The sequence below is a fragment of the Salvelinus namaycush genome, chromosome 5, assembly GCF_016432855.1.
Source record: "Salvelinus namaycush isolate Seneca chromosome 5, SaNama_1.0, whole genome shotgun sequence".
Taxonomy (NCBI): domain Eukaryota; kingdom Metazoa; phylum Chordata; class Actinopteri; order Salmoniformes; family Salmonidae; genus Salvelinus; species Salvelinus namaycush.
Genome location: NC_052311.1, coordinates 12,707,440 through 12,727,554, shown reverse-complemented (window position 1 = coordinate 12,727,554; position 20,115 = coordinate 12,707,440).

Sequence of the window (20,115 nt, the reverse complement as noted above, 5' to 3'; positions counted from 1 at the left end):
TATCATCATGATCATCTAAAAAGCCTCTGCTCTCTGTGCTTCAATCTTTTCAACATGAAGATGAACCACAAGCCAGAATTAATTGAAGACATCAAAAATCCCATATGTTATAACACTATTCAACAATAATTGAAAAGGGTGCAATTTTGGACGCACGAAGGACTGGCACTTTGGAACAGAGTTTTGTTATACAGGGAGCCTGTCTCTACATCCGGTAAGTCATAGAAACAGCTCTGTCTGAAAATAGGTCACAATGAGGTGGTGAGTCTCAGAGAGTTACTGATTAACCCAATCACACTCCCTCAGCACACATGTCATCCTGGCCAAGCAGCTGAAACTAAGTGGGGCTTTTCAGTGTTCAGTGCTTCTGTAACAGCCTCCCTGTATAAATGTTTCCATATGTAGGCCAATCACACTGCAGATATCAGTTGAAAAGCACATCTTGAGTGTAAGACATGTCATGACAATGTCATATACATCAGCAAACAGGTATGTATAGGTACTTCATGACCAGTTTTTCATATATTTGCATTGAACACTGCATTAACAACATGTTTTAGATGTACTCCTAGAGGACTTTGACTAACTGTCTATAAAAGTATGCCTTCAAGAAAAAACAGACTTACATTAGATCACGACTTGTTGAGGGTAAAAGTTAGATTTTTAAATTTTTAATTTATTTAACCTTTATTTAACCAGGAAGGGCTCATTGAGATTTAAAATCTCTTTTTCAAGAGCGTCCTGGCCAAGATAGGCAGCACCAAGTCATTACAAAAATTACAGACAGACAACATGAAAAACTACAAGTAATCTAGTAAAAACCATTGAATTCACAAGAGTATAACAATATCAAAAACAGCAAATTAAAAACATTGACAGGTCAGGGAATCAGCCTCAAAATCCTTCATCAGTGATTTAAAAACACCAATCGGGACAAGTTCTTCCAGTTTAAAATTATTTTGTAAGGTGTTCCAAGACGATGGCGCAGAGTACATAAAAGACCTTTTACCAAATTCAGTTCGGATATTTGGAACAGTTAGCAGGATAAAGTCTAGCGAACGAAGAGAGTACCCACCACATTTCTGAACAATAAAAATGCCCAAATAAAAAGGTAGTAAACCCAAAATGGCTTTGTAAATAAAAGTATACCAGTGACTGAGCCTACAAGTGACTAGAGAAGGCCAGCCAACCCTGGTATATAAAGTGCAGTGGTGCGTAAGGGTTTTGCAGTTTAAAATAAATCTCAAAGTGCCATGGTAAAGAGTGTCAATTGATCTCAAACACTGAGCGGAAGCATTCATATATAAAATATCCCCATAGTCTAGTAAAGGCATAAATGTAGCTGATACTAGCCTCCTTCTGGCTTCAAAAGAAAAACAGGCCTTATTCCTAAAATAAAATCCCAATTTCAGCTTAAATTTTTTTGTAAGTTGTTGAATATGCAATTTAAAAGAGAGGCCGTCATCAATTAGAATTCCAAGATATTTATATGAGGTTACAACCTCAATCTCCTTGCCCTGACAGGTAGTAATAGGTGATAGGTTCAGAGGTCTATTTCTTGCATTAGAAAACACCATTAGTTTAGTTTTGTCAGTATTGAGGATAAGCTTCAATTGACACAAGGTATGTTGAACAGTATAAAAAGCAGTTTGCAAGTTCTGGAAAGCTTTTGTAAGAGATGAGGCACAACAGTAAATAACAGTATCATCAGCATAAAAATGAAGTTGTGCATTTTGGACATTTTTGTCTAAATCATTTATATAAATAGTGAATAAGAGAGGACCAAGTACAGAGCCTTGGGGCACACCATTCAGGACAGACAATTTGACAGACATGAGCCCATCAAATTGAGTGCACCGAGTTCTATCAGACAGATAGTTAGCAAACCATGCAACTGCATGCTCCGAAAGACCTACACTCAACAATCTCTGCCTTAGTATAGCATGATCAACTGTATCAAAAGCCTTAGAGAGATCAATAAAAAGTGAGACACAGTGCTGTTTTTTGTCAAGGGCTTCAGTGATATCATTTAAAACCTTCATGGCTGCTGTAATTGTGCTATGCTTCTTCCTGAAGCCCGAATGGTACATTGATAAAATAGAGTTAGTAAATAAAAACTATTTTAGCTGTTCACTCACAAGGGTTTCAAGTATTTTCACCAGGGGTGACAGCTTTGAGATTGGCCTATAATTATTTAAAAGAGTTGGATCTCCCCCTTTTAAAAGTGGTAGGACAAAAGCTGATTTCCAGATCTTTGGAATATCATTACATTCCAGGGTTAGATTGAACAGATATGTAAGTGGTTCAGCTATGAAATCAGCTGCCAGATTTAAAAAGCAGGGATCCAAAAGATCAGGACCTGCAGGCTTTCTTTGATCTAAGGATTTCAGGGCTTTATGTACCACCTGCACTGAGAATGGCAGAAAGCTAAAAGTTTGACCAGCTCTCACTGGTTCATCCACACAGGGTTGTACAGAGACAGAGGACACTGGTTCATCCACACAGGGTTGTACAGAGACAGAGGACACTGAATCAAACATCCTACCAGATGATACAAAGTGCTCATTGAAACAATTCAGCATTTCAGTTGTCTCATATATAGCAACAGAGTCCTTCAAAACACATGACGGTAATTCATTAACATTACTGTTACCAGACATAGACTTAATAGCATTCCAAAACTTTCTAGGGTCATTCAGGTTATCAGTGGTAACAGACATAAAATATTCAGACTTGGCCTTCCTGAGAAGAAAAGAACACTTGTTTCTTAACTGCCTAAAAATAAGCCAATCAGCATCAGAACAAGATTTCCTTGCTTTAGCCCAGGCTAGATTACGGTTGTGAATAATACAAGACAGCTCAGAAGAAAACCATGGATTATCCCGCCCTTTAACCCTGAACCTGCGGAATGGTGCATGTTTGTTTACTATTTGGAAAAAACCATCATGAAAGAATATCCAGGCAGTTTCCACATCAGGGATAAGCTCAATCTTGCTCCAGTCAAAATAAAACAAATCATGAAAGAAAGCCTGATCATTAAAACACTTCAAATTTCTCTTACGAATAAAACGTGGATTTGTCTTTGGAACCTTAGTATTTCTAACAGCAACAACAGCACAATGGTCACTTAAATCATTACAAAAAACACCAACCGCAGAATATTTATGTGGAACATTTGTCAATATCAAATCAATCAGGGTAGATTTATCTGGGCATTTAAGATTTGGGCGAGTGGGTGAATTAATCAACTGGGTAAGATTCATAGAATTACAAAACATTTTTAAATCATCAGACACCGGCTTTAACCAACACCAGTTGAGATCACCAATCAAGATCATTTCACTGTAAAGAAGTTTAGACATAAGGTGCGTCAAAGAAGAAAATGCATCACCGAGAGCAGAGGGGGGTCTATAACAGCCAATCACAGTTATAGAGAGACCCTTTGAAACCTCAATATTCAAAGCAAGAAATTCCAACTGTTTACAAATAGTTTCAGACTTTGCCACACTTACATGGAATTTAGATTTTACATATATAGCCACACCCCCACCTTTCTTAACCCGATCAGTGCATAAACATTGTAACCACTTATACAAATATCCTTATCAAAAACAGACTTGCTGAGCCAGGTTTCAGAAAACATAATTACATCAGCATCAGTTGATTTAGCCCAAATCCTAACCCCATCAATTTTTGACAACAGGCTGCGTACATTTAAATGAAAAATACCAAAACCAGATCTTGATTTAAAATCAGAGGGGGTTTGGAGACATTGCATATCAGGGCCAGGGTTAAATTGCACGTTACCTGATATCAACAACAGAAGAATAACTAGGCACCTCTGTTTAATAACCTTGCACGGCTTCTCTTTTTTAAGAGACCTACTGCAAGCGAATTCTACAAGTGAGTTTCCAGACAATACAAAACAGTCATTTAAAACCATTAGACTTTGGTAGTGACACAAATTCGTACTGTTCACATCATGCCACAAATGCATCGGCACTTGGACGAGTGGACCGAGTGAAAAAGAGCGAGTTCCTGCAGACAAAATGTCTAATGGACGCGAGAGTACATTGTCAGATGTACTCACCCTGCGACAATGTTCGTTTTCTCCAGAGTTCAGTAAAGTCAGTGCACAAAGCAATACCACGTAAATTGTCATTTTCTCTGACAAAAAAACAAGAGGCCAACGAAGGTAAGTGGAGAGAGGTAAGTGGAGAGAGGGACAGCGTGTATGTGAATCAATGTGAGTGTTTGCGCGTGTGAGTAGATTGGGTGTTGAGGGAGATAGAGAGAACGGGTTGAGCTGCCACTGACAGCCAGGCGAAGAGCAAAAAGGAGCAGCTTGGACAAGACACTCCGCGGACGAAGGAGGAACTCAGGCCAGCCAGAGATAGGGTTACTTTGGTAAACTTCAAGTAATGAAGTGCCGAGTTGAGGAGGACCCGTGATCTTTACACCAGCAAAAATAAAATAGTTTGCACTACACAACAACGAAGTTACGCAACCATAAATAAATAGATTATTAGTAGGTTAAAATGTACTAGTCACAAACAAACGACTTGACATGCTGCCATCTTGGATTTTGGAATCCTTGTTCTCACTTAGATATGTACTAAGTGAGAACAAGACTCACTCCAAGCTTTATTCTATGTCCGTGAAGCTGGCCCTACAACTCTCAAGTTAACAGGTTTGCTATAATTGTCTTGTTTGTCAAAGTCTCTAACAGCCATAACATAGCTGTGCATCTTGTGGCTACCCACACAGGCAGGGAAAACAGGCCTGTAGTGAGTAAACAGCTCAGAGTTCTGTCCAAAGTGCAGAGATGGCCCGCCACAACCTACGCCAACGAGCTAAACCACTGTGAACCGGCTCACCACTTGTCAAGCGTGGGCGTGCAAAACATGCCAGCAACACTGCTGCAACACAGAAGAGCAAAAGTATAATGTAATGGCCAGCAAGGTTTGACTCATATTGACTGCTCCTTATGACTGTTGATGAACACATGCATGCACGCAAGAACACATGCATGCAGGTATACACACATTCGTACAAATGCACACATTCTTTTATTTAGATAAATAACAAAGGAAATGTTACAAAGCCCTACAGATCATTACAGGTGCTTGGTCATACAGTTCACATGAGTCAAGTTCGTGTTCTCTTCTGTACAGAGTTGGGGAGTAACTGATTACATGTCAAAACGGGTAAATGTAATCGGTTATGTTACAACCAAAAATATTGTAATCAGATTACAGATACTTTTAAAAACAAGATGATTACTTCTTGGATTACTTTAAAATTCATAAATGTTCAGATTTTTGCGAAAAATTAATTACACCTTTCTGTTTTCTCAATAACATTCAATTCAGCATTGAAAAAAGTTAATATTTGTTCCAACTGAGTGAGTCTGACCACAAGTCAGAGACCAATATGATGACACACTAAGTGCGTTTGATGGATCCGTTTTGCCTTCTTTTCAAAGCCTCCTAAAGGGGAAAGTAATCCACAAGTGAAGGAAAGTAATTTGATTAAATTACTGAGAATAGAAATGTCATTAATAAAATATTTAATTAGTTGACGCACTCTTTGCAAGAGGGAGGGAATCTGATTTCATTGGTCCTCAACTCGCAGCACAGTCATTAGAGTTCACCATTGGAGTTCACCGTGAGTTAGCTTGACCCCGAGCAAGTTAGTTCTGAAGGATTTGTTGCAATAGAAATTTACCTGGATAAAAGGTGAGCAATTTCGTTTGACTGGCTATCCTGAGATGAACTCAGAGTTGACCAAAGATACCCCGCTAACTCCTCAAACCTGCTTCGTAAGATACCCCTCAGTGGTGGTGTGACCCCTTTGTTACTGTTTTAACTGCATATTTACACTTTAAACAAAACGTACAACCTTGGAACATGCTTGGCACGCACACACGCTTACACACAAACACACAGGTCTACACACCAACAGAAAACATACAGAGACACGCACATGCATGATCAGTCTCACTCATACCAATGTGTACCTACTTTCACAAAAATACCAGCACATGGGTACACACACAGAGAGACACTTATTTCCATCCTGCACACTCCATCACTTACTTCCATACTGTCACACCCTGATCGGTTTCACCAGTCTTTGTGATTGTCTCCACCTCCCTCCAGGTGTCGCCCATCTTCCCCATTATCGTCTGTGTATTTATACCTGTGTTCTCGGTTCGTCTGTTGCCAGTTAGTTTTGTTTCGTCAAGCCTACCAGCGTTTTCCCTCTTTTCCTATCTCTCGATTTGTTTCTGTTTTCTAGTTTTTTTAGGGCTACTCTAGTCATATAGGGACTAACTATAGTAATATAGGGCTAACTGTAGTCATATAGGGCTAACTGTAGTCATATAGGATGTCGTGGAAAATTTCAAGATTATGTTATAATGCTTGTATTGCATTATAATGGTTGTTTTATTCGACAGAATAGAGTATTCTGTTAACTATTGTGTGTGTGTTCCACTGAGGATGGGCCTCTATGAGATAGCACTGACAGAGGAGATTTACGATGTCTTTGGGTGATAAAATCTAAAGAGCATTCCAGATAACATGAGGTAATGTTTTTGTGCTATGAAGTACCAGGAATGAGATTAGAACCTCGTTTTAGGGACCAAACTGAACGATAATTTATAGCAAATGCTATCTGGCTATGGGATACTCCTCTCTCTCAAGTAAAAGTCTTTCTTTGTGAACAGTTCCTAAGATCTGTGGTTCGTCATGAAAGTTGAGAGGGGTGTATCTTGGCTATAAAAGATCTTTGTACTTTTCTGTTGACACTTTCAATGGTTCATTAGAGATAGCGCATCATTGAAAGTCAAAGGCTATTGCAAAGCTCTTATTATTAAAGATGTAGTTTAAGTATAACTCTGACTGGTGTGTGAAGTTTGTAACTCTAACTGTAGTCATATAGGGCTAATCTAGTCATATAAGTCTAACTATAGTCATATAAGGGCTACCGAATGGCGCAGCGGTCTAAGGCACAGCACCTTAGTGCTTGAGGCATCACTACAGACACCCTGGTTCGATTCCAGGCCGTTTCACAGCCGGCAGTGATTGGGAGTCCCATAGGGCGGTGCATAATTGGCCCAGCGTCGTCGGAAAATAATTTGTTCTCAACTGACTTTCCTAGTTAAACAAAGGTTAAATAAAAGAAATTATACAAAGATTATTATTAGGTCTGCTGTTCTCTAGTGGGGAGGTTAAACAGGCCTGGGTAATACATCTGATGGTCTCTAGTGGGGAGGTCAAACAGGTCTGGGTAATAGATCTGATGGTCTCTAGTGGGGAGGTCAAACAGGCCTGGGTAATAGATCTGATGGTCTCTAGTGGGGAGGTCAAACAGGCCTGGGTAATAGATCTGCTGGTCTCTAGTGGGGAGGTTAAACAGGCCTTGGTAATAGATCTGCTGGTTTCTAGTGGGGAGGTCAAACAGGCCTGGGTAATAGATCTGCTGGTCTCTAGTGAGGAGGTCAAGCAGGCCTGGGTAATAGATCTGCTGGTCTCTAGTGAGGAGGTCAAGCAGGCCTGGGTAATAGATCTGCTGGTCTCTAGTGAGGAGGTCAAACAGGCCTGGGTAATAGATCTGCTGGTCTCTAGTGGGGAGGTCAAACAGGCCTGGGTAATAGATCTGCTGGTCTCTAGTGAGGAGGTCAAACAGGCCTGGGTAATAGATCTGCTGGTCTCTAGTGGGGAGGTCAAGCAGGCCTGGGTAATAGATCTGCTGGTCTCTAGTGGGGAGGTCAAACAGGCCTGGGTAATAGATCTGCTGGTCTCTAGTGAGGAGGTCAAGCAGGCCTGGGTAATAGACCTGCTGCTCTTAAACATTATATAACATGTTAATGTATATACAGAACATACGGTACCACCTAGTTATATACAGGGCATACGGTACCACCTAGTTAATGTATATACAGGACATACGGTACCACCTAGTTAATGTATATACAGGACATACGGTACCACCTAGTTAATGTATATACAGGACATACGGTACCACCTAGTTAATGTATATACAGGACATACGGTACCACCTAGTTAATGTATATACAGGACATACGGTACCACCTAGTTAATGTATACACAGGACATACGGTACCACCTAGTTAATGTATACACAGGGCATACTACCACAGGAGGTTGCTGGCAACTTCATTGTGGAGGACGGGCTCGTGGTAATGGCTGGAGTAGAATGAGTGGAATGGTATCAAATACAAGGAAACCTGGAACCATGTGTTTGATGCCATTCCACTCACTCCGTTCCAGCCATTATTATTAGCCATCCTCCCCTCAGCAGCCTCCTGTGGAAACACTGCATGTGATGTTGTCTTTGTGGCCTCAGATACAAACTCTTTAATTAAACAACTTATTCACATTTGAATCAATATTGTAGTCTACCTGTGTGCATTACCAGATAAGTACTAGGCATATCTTGAACTACAGCAGAAGAGTTTAACGATAGCTAGTAACAAACACCCACTCCATCATGTTGGGACTAATACTACTTGTTCTACTGAGTACAACAAACCATTTTATGTTTCACCTGTTCAATTTAAGTATTCATATTCAGATGAAACCTGAGAATAATCTCTCTGTACGGCAGATGACTGATTGACTAGTCTATTTTTTGCTACACTAGTTTGGAGCATTACTGGTACCTCCTCCCCTTGATGGGCGGAGCTAAAGACTATGACATTAATAAGACTTTGCCAACTTCATTTAGGGGTGGGTCAGGACTCTCTCACTCCGTTTGTGACTGACTATCAGTATGGATTCTTTCTTGTATACTGTAACCCTTTTCCATTCCCCTACACTGAGGGGAGGTGATTGAGTTGAGGCTAGTTCGGGGTTGAGATTCTGTGAAATAAAGGCAGGGCTTTAGTGTTTTGACCTAGTTGGTTACTTATTTTTAAATTCACAAAAAAATATATAATTATTATATGTTTTGATAAATATATCAATATATTCACTTCTTTGGACCTTTTTTATACATATTGGTTTAATACCAGCTGTGTTTCATGTTGGGTTAATACCAGTTGTGTTTCACGTTGGGTTAATACCAGTTGTGTTTCACGTTGGGATAATACCAGTTGTGTTTCATGTTGGGTTAATACCAGTTGTGTTTCATATTGGGTTAATACCAGTTGTGTTTCATGTTGGGTTAATACCAGTTGTGTTTCACGTTGGGTTAATACCAGTTGTGTTTCACGTTGGGTTAATACCAGTTGTGTTTCACGTTGGGTTAATACCAGTTGTGTTTCATATTGGGATAATACCAGTTGTGTTTCACGTTGGGATAATACCAGTTGTGTTTTTCATGTTTTTAAATGTTTTTCATATTACATTTTCAAATCCATTAAAGGTTATGTTCACAGAAATACTAAAAGTTTCTATGAGACAGTAGGCCACATATTGGTTGGAAAATACTTCATAATAATTACTGGCTCGTTATTAATCACATAGAGTTGTTTTCAAGGGTTATCATGAGCTATGTAGTAGAGTCATTGACAAATTTCACCCTCAAATTGGAATTGATCCATTTCACAATGTAAATATACAGTGGGGAGAACAAGTATTTGATACACTGCCGATTTTGCAGGTTTTCCTACTTACAAAGCACGTAGAGGTCTGTCATTTTTATCATAGGTACACTTCTACTGTGAGAGTCGGAATCTAAAACAAAAATCCAGAAAATCACATTGTATGATTTTTAAGTAATTAATTTGCATTTTATTGCATGACATAAGTATTTGATACATCAGAAAAGCAGAACTTAATATTTGGTACAGAAACCTTTGTTTGCAATTACAGAGATCATACGTTTCCTGTAGTTCTTGACCAGGTTTCCACACACTGCAGCAGGGATTTTGGCCCACTCCTCCATACAGACCTTCTCCAGATCTTTCAGGTTTCGGGGCTGTCGCTGGGCAATACGGACTTTCAGCTCCCTCCAAAGATTTTCTATTGGGTTCAGGTCTGGAGACTGGCTAGGCCACTCCAGGACCTTGAGATGCTTCTTACGGAGCCACTCCTTAGTTGCCCTGGCTGTCTGTTTCGAGTCGTTGTCATGCTGGAAGACCCAGCCACGACCCATCTTCAATGCTCTTACTGAGGGAAGGAGGTTGTTGGCCAAGATCTCGCGATACATGGCCCCATCCATCCTCCCCTCAATACGGTAGAGTCGTCCTGTCCCCTTTGCAGAAAAGCATCCCCAAAGAATGATGTTTCCACCTCCATGCTTCACGGTTGGGATGGTGTTCTTGGGGTTGTACTCATCCCTCTTCTTCCTCCAAACACGGCGAGTGGAGTTTAGACCAAAAAGCTCTATTTTTGTCTCATCAGACCACATGACCTTCTCCCATTCCTCCTCTGGATCATCCAGATGGTCATTGGCAAACTTCAGACGGGCCTGGACATGCGCTGGCTTGAGCAGGGGGACCTTGCGTGCGCTGCAGGATTTTAATCCATGACGGCGTAGTGTGTTACTAATGGTTTTCTTTGAGACTGTGGTCCCAGCTCTCTTCCGGTCATTGACCAGGTCCTGCCGTGTAGTTCTGGGCTGATCCCTCACCTTCCTCATGATCATTGATGCCCCACGAGGTGAGATCTTGCATGGAGCCCCAGACCGAGGGTGATTGACCGTCATCTTGAACTTCTTCCATTTTCTAATAATTGCACCAACAGTTGTTGCCTTCTCACCAAGCTGCTTGCCTATTGTCCTGTAGCCCATCCCAGCCTTGTGTAGGTCTACAATTTGATCCCTGATGTCCTTACACAGCTCTCTGGTCTTGGCCATTGTGGAGAGGTTGGAGTCTGTTTGATTGAGTGTGTGGACAGGTGTCTTTTATACAGGTAACGAGTTCAAACAGTTGCAGTTAATACAGGTAATGAGTGGAGAACAGGAGGGCTTCTTAAAGAAAAACTAACAGGTCTGTGAGAGACGGAATTCTTACTGGTTGGTAGGTGATCAAATACTTATGTCATGCAATAAAATGCAAATTAATTACTTAAAAATCATACAATGTGATTTTCTGGATTTTTGTTTTAGATTCCGTCTCTCACAGTTAAAGTGTACCTATGATAAAAATTACAGACCTCTACATGCTTTGTAAGTAGGAAAACCTGCAAAATCGGCAGTGTATCAAATACTTGTTCTCCCCACTGTACCTGTTCTCCCCTTAATCCATTATGTCTTCCTCCCCGACAGGCATCTACTGCTTCAAAAGAAAACAAACAATAAATCAAACAAAGCTTCGCTGTCTGATAAAAACCTCTTATCTCCAAAACAGAAACTTGTCAGGAAATGGGAAAAATTACCATGTTTCAAGAAGTGTAAAATAATTTACATTGGCAAAAATGGAGTTACAAGTTTTTCATCAGACAGGGATGAAAGACAAGATACATCTACATAGCAATTCAAAACTACTGTATCTTCAGGGTGGCAAAAGTTATCTTGCATATTTTCGTAATTGTATTGCTTACTTTTGCAATTGTCGCAGACTTGCTCTTTACTTCTGGTGCAGGCAAGGAAGATGATCCCAATCCCACACAACACCAACACCAACGCCACTGCCAAACCAACAACAACCGCTACCATAGCCTTTTCTGAAACAAAGATAAATATGAATGTCATGAAGTATCTATCATCATTTTTATCCAAGAAAAATGTATTGGCTTAGGTTAATGTATTGGCACTATAAATGAATGATTAGGCCTACAGATGTAAGATCTTAATTTGATCACACTTATGTTAATAAGAATTTTACTGTACATCAGGAAATGCGACTTGTAGTGCTTTGAGTTTTCTGAAGGATTCTAAAGTTTGTAATTTACACTTTGAAATTTCAGACTTAATTTGCCCTGACCAAAAAATGTATCAACCCCCACAAAAACGTCCATTAATTATATCCACAGTTCATGCTGCTGAAGGATTATTTTCCTGTTTTAGAAAAATGGCTCAAATGAAGATCCTACATCTGTACACTTTAATTCAAATGATTCTACCTGACTCATTGCATTTCGTGTCAGTGGCCATGTCCAATTTTGTTCCATTGCCCAACAGGATCTCACCACATGTGGCCACAGCACAGTAGTAAGTCCCAGCATCAGAGGGGCCGAGGTTGTTCTTAGAGAGGCTGTAGACACAGCTCTGTGTAGGAGAGGGAGTCTCAGGGCTCTTCTCACACTCATCACTCCTGTTCCCAGGGGTGTAAATGACTCCTGGATGGGATTCTCCTGATCCGGCTCTGAACCAGTACACACTGTGTTCTCCTGTACAGGTCTCAGAGAGTACTGTACACTGCAGAGTCACATTTTCTCCTGGGTGGAATGGGTCAGACATTGGCCGCTGTACCACGGTCTTGTAATCAGACTTCTGGTGATTCTTACCTAAATGGAACATTTATTGTTTCATATAAATCAATCTGAAACAAAACTTTCAAAAATGAACATGAATGTTAAACCACACAGACACATAGAAAACACATGAAGACGTAAGAACCCTGAACAAAAAATTATGGGCATTAATATCTTCTCATTACCTTTTAATACTAAAAAAGTCCCATTGATCAAGTTTACTTCATAGTCTGTCCTACTTGCGCAATAGTAAATAGCTTCATCCATTGGTTCCATCTTTGGGATTGTAAGATGATATATCCCGTCAGCTTCAGCCCTCTCCACACTGAGATGTGAATTGTTAAATTCCTTGTACAGTTCAGGCCTGGGCTGAAATTTCTGCATCCTTGCAACAACTTGAGGGATTTCCCCTGTTATTTGCTTAAACCAGAACATGTTTCCTTCATTGTATACTTGCTTTGAGAAAACACAGTAGAGAGTCACTGGGTCACCAATTTGAACCCCCTGAACTTGAATATGCCGCTGCACATTGTTGCATTTTGTCACATCTAAAATTGCAAAACAGATAGAAAAGTTTAGGTTAATCAGAAGAACTAGGACTGAAGGACTGACGAAAGCTCAACAGTATCAGAAACCCCATAAAGACAATTTCCCCCTCCAATTCTTACATTGTGAACAGAATCACATTACGGTTAGACAAGTCAAGGTAGGAATTACAAAACTTACATATTGTACTGAATAATACCACTACAACCCCGATTCTGATCATCGTTGTGTGTAGCTCCAACTTCAGGTTAGTCCTCTGACCGGATAAACACTTGAAATAAGTATGTACCAATATGCAGGTCTGAAGTCAAAGACACAATAAAAAACACAATACTTCCTGTTACATTTCCGAACTAGCAACAGTGTTTTTGGTTACCCAAACCCCTGCAGTTTTTCATTTAGGCCACTATTCTGTTATTTGCTAAAGTTGTGTCACTTTTCAATGTTTCTATTATATAGACGCCTGCAACTCTTTCCTGAAGTGCTTTACAAGAGGGTAATGTCAAATAGGCTTCATTGCTATTTGTACAGCTTTCAGATAATGTTATGCCAAAGGTAGTCACTGCCAATAGTTATGTGAAGGGGAATAGCCAACAAACAGTTCTCAAAGTTCTGAGCTCATTGTACCTTTATTGTACAGGTAATATAATAATCATGATGGCACAACATCAACTCTAATGTTATCTTTTGTTAGAAATTACACCTAGTTAAAGGTAATTGTCTACCAACGATACCTATGTATTAACCTGGTGGTTACATAGACAGGTAGAGTGTAAGTACAGCAATGGTACACATGTTACAGAGATCCTACCCTACAAACAGGATAGCATAGGACAGTGCTATTCTACTCCAGGCCTTTAGGGTCAAGGAATAGCTGCTTTAGCTGCTTTAGGACCAGGTGAAGGAAAGATCAAGGCCACAATTCAATTATCATATAAAAGGGCTCCACTCAGAATATTTATCAATAACTTCCAATGGTGCAGTATATACTGAGGATATAGTGGCCCAACAACATAACAAACCAAGACCTGTGAATGAAGAAGAAAGAGGTCATCATCAGTCTGAGGAGAAGAAAATGGAGATCACTCAGGATCACTCAGGAACGACATAATACACATAACAAGACAAGCGCTGGGCTACAACCCACAAGGAGAAATAAACAGACCAAAAACCAACTAGAGATGCTCCACTCTACAGGAACTGAATAAAACAGGGGTCACCTGACAAGAGGCAAAAGCCCTCGCAGAGAAAAGAGGGAGGTGGAGAGCCATGGTGGATGCCTTAGCTTAAGACCCTGGGACTGAACACCTCCCTTTGCAACTGGATCCTGGACTTCCTGACGGGCCAACCCCAGCTGGTGAGGGTATGTATCATCTCCTCTGCCACGCTGACCCTCAACACGGGGGCCCCACAGTGGGGTCGGTGCATTGTCCCCTCCTGTACTCCCTGTTCACCAACAACTGCATGACCACTCACAACTCCAACACCATCATCAAGTTTGCTGACGACACGACGGTGGTAGGTCTGATCACAGACGACGATGAGGCAGCCTATAAGGAGGAGGTCAGAGACCTGGCAGTGTGGTGCCAGGACAACAACCTATCCCTCAACGTCAGCAAGACTAAGGAGCTGATCGTGGACTACAGGAAACGGAGGGCCGAGCACTCACACATCCACTTTGACAGGGCTGTAGTGGAGCGGGTCGAGAGGTTCATGTTCCTCAGTGTCCACATCACTAAGGAATTAACCTGGTCCACACACACCAACGTCATCTGAGCGCAACGTATGTTTGTTGTTGAACGATGTTGAAACGCCAAAAGTTGAAAGCTGGACGAGAGACCTTGGTTTATTGTTTTAGTAAAGCTGTGTGTTTTTATATACTTTTTCTACTCTTTGCAAGTAGCAAACCTACACAAACTACTGGGGAATCCACGCCTACTAACTTTTTATTTTTCTTCCACCCCAGTAGCGGGACACCGATCTGGTCTGGTGGAAGTGTCGCTGCCGTGTCGGCTCTCCATTGCCGACTGGCCAGTGCTCAGCAGGGTTCCATCCTTGAAGGGGTCTCCCCCTTCCCTGGAGATCGGAGCTATTCTCGACCCAACCAACCAGCCATGGAGATACGTCACTCGCCGTGGAAGTCGAAGAAAGTGTTCTCTGGCAACGGGAGTCTCCTTGGAGATGTTGAGGCTGGACCTGACACAGACCAGAAACGGCTTTGCTTCCCTGGATCCAGAGGTTCTGGCGCCTTCTTCCTTGGGGGCTTCCGATTCAAGATCGGATCCGGAGGTACCTGTGTCTTCGTCCCCGGTTCTGCCTCCCTCTCTGGTGGCTTGTACCTCAGGTTCAGATCAATCAATCAATCAAATGTATTTATAAAGCCCTTCTTACATCAGCTGTTGTCACAAAGTGCTGTACAGAAACCCAGCCTAAAACCCCAAACAGCAAGCAATGCAGGTGTAGAAGCACGGTGGCTTGGAAAAACTTCCTAGAAAGGCCAGAACCTAGGAAGAAACCTAGAGAGGAACCAGGCTATGAGGGGTGGCCAGTCCTCTTCTGGCTGTGCCGGGTGGAGATTATAACAGAACATGGCCAAGATGTTCAAATGTTCATAGATGACCAGCAGGGTCAAATAATAATAATCACTGTGTTGTCGAGGGTGCAACAGGTCAGCACCTCAAGAGTAAATGTCAGTTGGCTTTTCATAGCCGATCTTTCAGAGTATCTCAGGTTGCATGTCAGGTAGCATGACAGGTAGCATGTCCGGTGAACAGGTCAGGGTTCCGTAGCCGCAGGCAGAACAGTTGAAACTGGAGCAGCAGCACAGCCAGGTGAACTGGGGACAGCAAGGAATCATCAGGCCAGGTAGTCCTGAGGCATGGTCCGAGGGCTCAGGTCCTCCTCCGAGAGAGAAAGAAAGATCCTCGGAGCTCCCACCTTCATCAGACCACGAGGCTGCCTGAGAGACCGGCCCATTCAACATCACCAGCTGTCATCATAGGCAACTCTATGGTGAGAAACATTTCCTTCCCAAGGCAAAAACCCAGTGCTACCGAGAAGCACGAGTACAGGACGTCACAATGCTACAACAATTGACGGGAGCTGACACTGTCGTAGTCCATGTGGGGTCATACGACATCAGGAAGGCTAGCTCAGAACATCTGAAAATGGATTTTAAAGAACTGATTTTAGCATTGAAAGACAATCATTTCAGGTACCATCGTTGGGCCGTGGGTGTGAAAGATTCAGCAGGCTACTGACATTACACATCTGGCTACAAGATTACTGTACCTCTGCTGAAGTCACTTTTATAGATAACTTTGACACCTTCTGGAAACAGAAGATACTCTACAGGAATGACAGAGACCATCCAAATCATCTTGGCTCCTGGTCTCTGTCCACGCATTTCAGGGCTGCATTGAAACAATGACTTATCAATGACCCAAGACCAGCTCAGTTAATCCCTACCATTGTGACAATGAGTCATCATAATGTTGCATCAAATGTATATTATCCTAGGGGCGTTGGCAGACACAATGTAAGTAACTTAATTTATGTCTCCCGAATTGCCCTTAATTCCTTTGATCCTACAGCTATTGTATGCAGTAATCATGAGTAATCATGAGCCTATGAACCAGAGTTATACTGTTAACACTGAGGCGGTGTGAAGGAAGACCAATTTGTGCAGCTCACCCTGCACTATCAGCTCCAATACAAATGACATGAGCAAGTCTACTTCTGATAAGCTTCCCAGTAAAGCATTCAAAACAATCAAGCCACCCACAAGTGCTAAAAAAATTGCCCACATTAACATATGCAGGCTGAGAAACAAGGTCCACGAAGTCACATGCATGTAACAGATGACATTCATATTCTGACTATCTCTGAAACTCACCTACATAATACCTTTGATGATACAGTGATAGCAATACATGGTTTTAACATCTACCGAAAATACAGAAATGCCAACGGGGGCGGTGTTGTGGTCTATATATATTCAGAACCACATTCCTGTAAAGCTTAGAGTCGATCTAATGTTAAATACTGTTGGAGTAATATGGCTACAGGTTCATCTGCCTCACCTAAAGCCCATTCTTGTGGGAAGCTACTATAGACCACCAAGTGTTGACAGTCAGTATCTGGATAATATGTGTGAAATGCTTGATAATGTATGTGATATCAACATAGAAGTATATTTTCTGGTGGATTTAAATTTTGACTGGCTCTCATCAAGCTGCCCACTCAAGAAAAAACTTCAAACTGTAACCATTGCCTGCAACTTGGTTCAGGTTGTCAGTTAACCTACTAGGGTATTTACAAACAGCACAGGAATGAAATCACTGACATGTATTGATCACATCTTCACTAATGCTGCAGAAATTTGCTTTAAAGCAGTATCCAAATCCATAGGATGTAGTGATCACAATATAATTGCCATATCTAGAAAAACCAAAGTTCCAAAGGTTGGGCCTAATATAATGTATAAGAGGTCATACAATACGTTTTGTAGTGAATATTTTGATTCATATGTTGATGATGGTCTGTGGTGTGTAATGAGGAGCAACCAGATGCAGCACTTTACACATTTATGAAATTGCTTATTACAGTTACTAATAAGCACAAACCCATTAAGAAAATGACTGTAAAAACTGTTAAATCTCCTTGGATTGATAAGGATTTGAAAAATTGTATGGTTGAGAGGGATGAGACAAAAGGTATGGCAAATAAGTCTGGCAGTCCAACTGATTGGCAAACGTACAGCAAATTAAGAAATCATGTGACTAAACTAAATAAAAACAAAGATAAACTATGAAACAAAAATAAAGGATATAAAGAATGATAGTTAGAAGCTTTGGTGCACCATAAATGACATTTTCGGAACAAAAGCCAACTCGGCTCCATCATTCATTGAATCAGATGGCTCATTCATCACAAAACCAACTAATATTGCCAACTACTTTGATGACTTTTTCATTGGCAAGATAAGCAAACTTAGCGATGCCATGCCAGCAACAAACGCTGACACTACACATCCAAGTATATCTGACCTAATTATGAAAGACAAGATTTGTTCTTTTGAATTCCATAAAGTTAGTGTGGAAGAGGTGAAAAAAACATTGTTGTCTTTCAACAATGACAAGCCACCGGGGTTTGACAATCTGGATGGAAAATTACTGAAGATAATAGTGGACGATATTGCCACTCCAATTTGCCACATCTTCAATCTAAGCCTACTAGAATGTGTGTGCCCTCAGGCCTGGAGGGAAGCTAAAGTAATTTAGCTACTCAAGAATAGTAAAGCCCCCTTTACTGGCTCAAATAGCCGACCAATCAGCCTGTTACCAACCCTTAGTAAACTTCTGGAAAAAAATGGTGTTTGACCAGATACAATGCTCTTTCACAGTTAACAAATTGACAACAGACTTTGAGCACGCTTATAGGGAAGGACACTTAACAAGCACAGTACTTACACAAATGACTGATGATTGGCTGAGAGAAATTGATGATAAAATTATTGTGGGGGCTGTCTTAGACTTCAGTGCAGCTTTTGACAATATCGATCATAGTCTGCTGCTGGAAAAACGTATGTGTTATGGCTTTACACCCCCTGCTATAATGTGGATAAATAGTTACTTGTCTAACAGAACACAGAGGGTGTTCTTTAATGGAAGCCTCCCAAACATATTCCAGGTAGAATCAGGAATTCCCCAGGGTAGCTATTTAGGCCCCTTACCTTTTTCAATCTTTACTAACAAAATTCCACTGGCTTTGAGTAAGGCCAGTGTGCCTATGTATGCGGATGACTCAACACTATACACGTCAGCTACTACAGCGACTGAAATGACTGCAACACTTAACAAAGAGCTGCAGTTAGTTTCGGAATGGGTAGCAAGGAATAAGCTAGTCTTAAATATTTCCAAAAATAAAAGCATTGTATTTGGGACAAATAATTCACTAAACCCTAAACCTCAACTACGTCTCGTATTGAATAATGTGGAAATTGAGCAAGTTGAGGTGACTAAACTGCTTGTAGTAACCCTGGATTGTAAACTGTCATGGTCAAAACATAATGATACAACAGTAGCTAAGATGGGGAGAAGTCTGTCCATAATAAAGCGCTGCTCTGCCTTCTTAACAACACTATCAACAAGACAGGTCCTACAGGCCCTAGTTTTGACTTACTTAGACTGCTGTTCAGTTGTGTGGTCAGGTGCCATAAGGAGGGACTTGGAAAAATTGCAGTTGGCTCAGAACATTGCAGCACGGCTGGCCCTTAAAAGTACACGGTGAGCTAACATTAATGACATGCATGTCAATCTCTCATGGCTCAAATTGGAAGAGAGATTGATTTCATCATTACTTTTTTTAAATTATCATATCTTTTAAATTGAATATCCAAAACATGAGACATCATTACTTGCAGTGAAGCCTCTCAACAACTACACCATACCAGTCATCAAACAGATTCCCATTCAGAGCAACACACAGAAGCATCCAGGGTCAATGCTTTGCTCAAGGGCACGTTGACAGATCTCCCACCAGGCCAAAAAATGTGAATCCGAACCCTCCAAGATCTCCCCCACAGTTCCCCAATAGCTGTCCCTCAACAATTCGAGACCCCTCCCACAGTCTCCCCCGCAGAAGAAAAATCGAAATAAAAAATACAATAATTCCATTCCCCACCCGCAAGAACCCCCCCCCAATGCACCAAGAACTAAAGAGAAAAAAGAAAAAGGCAGAAGAAAACAGCAAACAACATTGCAAAAAAGAAAAATTAACAAAGGACATCAAGGACAACTACAATCATAACAGCAATGCCAACTGTATATGTTTGTGTGCATGTCTGGCACTATTACATCATTACTTGTTTTTGTAAGAGATGTTGACAAGCTGAATGTACCAAGCTGTCTGTTTAAAATACTACCACACAGCTCAGACACTCATGTATACCCCACAAGACATGCCTCCAGAGGTCTCTTCACAGTCCCCAAGTCCAGAACAGACTATGGGAGGTGCACAGTACTACATTGAGCCAGTACTACATGGAACTCTTTTCCACATCAGGTAACTGATGCAAGCAGTAGAATCAGTTTAAAAAACAGGTAAAAATACACCTTATGGAACAATGTGGACTGTGAAGAGACACACACAAAGGTACAGACACATGCATACTCACACATTG